At 47.9% G+C, this 2,821-nt stretch overlaps 1 long non-coding RNA gene across 1 annotated transcript; it reads right to left on the minus strand.

Moving 5' to 3' along the window:
* Positions 1-327: 327 nt before the first annotated feature.
* Positions 328-2,071, minus strand: LOC115326040. The gene is made up of 2 exons (XR_003919559.2): positions 1,945-2,071; positions 328-672 (listed from the first exon to the last, which is right to left on the minus strand). It is a non-coding gene; the product is annotated as an uncharacterized LOC115326040 (long non-coding RNA).
* Positions 2,072-2,821: the final 750 nt, after the last annotated feature.

A 2,821-nucleotide genomic window follows, 5' to 3' on the forward strand; every position in this document is an offset into this window, starting at 1 on the left:
AGCTGTAAAAACAGCTTGACGAAACGCTGGTCACCTAAACCAGCAGTCGCGATGCAGGCACCGACTTGTGACTCGGTGGCGAGAGCCTGCTAAGAGCTACACGAGTCAGCGTTACTCACGCGGCTCGCCCCTCACCAGAGTGGAACAAACAATATGGCGAATTTGGTGGGGCAAAACGCTTTCCCGAACCCACGCAGGGACGATGGATAGAGGGCATCCGCACTAGGTGTTTCAAGAAAAAAAGGTGGACTACAGATTTGAGACATTTAACGTGCTAACACTGCACTAATAACTAGGCACAGAAAGAAAGGCGCTGAATCCAGAGACTTTATACACAAATAGTTTACTCCCACATGTGCCCCATGTAGGGAACACCAGGTGGGTTTGGATACAGGCACCGGACGTGTGCAACTACGCACACTGGCATCAATTCACGCTTAGTATATACTCCTTGGCCGGCTTGTCTCTTCTTCTCCAAGTACCTGGGGTCACGCCAAGCGGCCAGATTTGCCAGGCAGGCCCAGTACATTCTGTAATACTTTTTGCGAACCCCAGGATTCTTGGACGACGGTGCCTGGCCCATCCCCACCCTCACGTGGCCTTGGGTCAGTATACACGGAGCGCAAAAACATTCGGTGCACTCCATCTGGCCGTCCGCTGAACGTTATACACCTACAGGGAGTATAGAGAAACCACGTTAGTTATACAGGCATATAATTCGATTGAAACAAAACTAATTGAGAAAAAAGTTTGCATTGAACGAAGTCATCTGTTTGCCTCCCTACAGCGCTCTGTTGAGCTTGATAAAAAAGGAGGTGCGACTCAATAAACAGTGTACGCAAAGTTGTGGGATGCGGTTTAGAGAGGCTCGTTTTAACGAACGCCGTCTCAGCGACAACAGATTGTCGAATCGCCTCAAAACTCCGCTTAGAGAAAATGGCGACTGCCGGCATGCTGCTCTCATTGTTCGCGATTCATTAGCCCAGCTTGCCGAACCGTTGGCGGCGCCCAATAGAAGCATTCTTTTTCGAATTGCTTGTATAAGAATGGCAACCTTTCACCTATTAAAACAAATTCTGTAATAAATCCATTCCCATAATATGCTTGCGCTGATTTTGTAGCGGTATTCGTACATTACGTGGCAGTGTTAGCCCGAACGTGACATTGGCGCTTTTTACTATTTCTGCCCAGCAACATGTATTGTCTAGCACTAAGCTCTGCCACTTAGGTTGAATACTCACATTAACAGTTTCCTAAACATCATTTACTTCTAAGAAAACAAAACGAGAAAAACCAGCGATAGTTTGTCCTTGCTAACTGTGTGGCAGTATACCTAAAATCTATTTGCAATGAAAAATTACAAACGCGTTTCATGTTAAAAAAAAAATCGCCTACGTTTAGTTTATTCTTTTATTTTAATGGCTCAAAAATACTTTAAAGCGGCAGCACGTGCTATAGCACCGATTTAGCAACGTTGAACTATAACACGACACGCTTCGATAGCCGCACTCGATAAATAATGCTCACAGAAAGGGTATAGCTTATATATTGACGTAGGATACGGTTATCCAAGAGCTAAAACGATCCACTAAAACTTTTTTAAATATCGACACACACAACTGCTGCCTTCTCACCTCATGCGGTTGTTGGGATGTGTAAATATAAATGTCATCTACATTTGTTGGCCATCATATAGTGTGAGTTACGCACACAATGATTTGTGCTCGCTGCTAGAAAACAGAGATACGCTACAAGATTCCCGCGCCTGGTACATAGTTCTGTCTTCCAGCGATCCCGATTGAGGCAGGTTTGAGCGTAATAAGCCTGTCTCTTGAAGATGGAATGTTTTGTGAATATGTCAGTCAACCTCACATATTGAAGTCACCACATCTCGCGCATGTGTTCTAAGCTCCTTGATCAACCGAGAATATCTATGAAACGTACCTTCAATGGGTGTGGGGATGCACCGCAGCTCCGAAGTATGTTTCCTTTGCCACAGGCTACAGCCAAACAACCTCGACAGCTCAAATTCGGTGTCTGGAAGGGCGCAGCCTTGCAGCTCCGTGAACCGTACGCCCGAGGGGCTATACTCCGTTCCACCTTCAGTCCGAGCACAGTGGACGCCACGAGCCATCCCAGCCGATCCAGCGCCGGGAGAAAGTCGCGTGACCTGCCGGTGGGGTGGGGCGACACAGGGAGCTCAAGGTCGCATGACACTCCCTCAACGCCGCATTGGCTGGGATGGCTCCTAGCGTCCGCTGTGCTCGGACGGAAGGTGAAACGGAGTATAGGCTTGGCGAGCGCCAAAAAATAGGGCAGATTACGCGATAAGAGCTGAAGATACCCGTAAGTCACGAGGTCGCTGCTGCCAAACCCATCGCCCGTCTCTCACAATGGGGATTTTCTCGGCTTATCCTCTCAGAAGAAGCCGGCGCAAAAAGGGACCCTTCCCCCCGCCTCGCCGTGCTCCAAGACAGGAGAGAAAGGGAAAAAAAGAGGGCGAGGAGGACTTTCCGCCAGGCTGAAGAATATCTCTGCTGGTCCTCCTTTAAGGTAAAAATTTCATCCACATGCCGGGATTCATGTGCCTTGTCCCCCTAGCGAGGGGGACAAGGCCTTCAAAATTTTAGGTTTGCAAAAGGGGTGCGTCAGTATTGACGTCTCATTTTACGTCAGGCCTTTCATTTTAAAACTCCCTATGAATGACATGGCTAAAATTCGTTTGGGTGTACTTCCTCCCAGCAAGTATATGGTTCTGTCTCAAAAGGTATAATCTGATGTTGACTGCACCTCAGGTCTCCACCGACGATTCATCAGGACG

Source organism: Ixodes scapularis, unplaced genomic scaffold (genome assembly GCF_016920785.2).
Source record: "Ixodes scapularis isolate PalLabHiFi unplaced genomic scaffold, ASM1692078v2 PGA_scaffold11__112_contigs__length_91849675, whole genome shotgun sequence".
Taxonomy (NCBI): Eukaryota; Metazoa; Arthropoda; class Arachnida; order Ixodida; family Ixodidae; genus Ixodes; species Ixodes scapularis.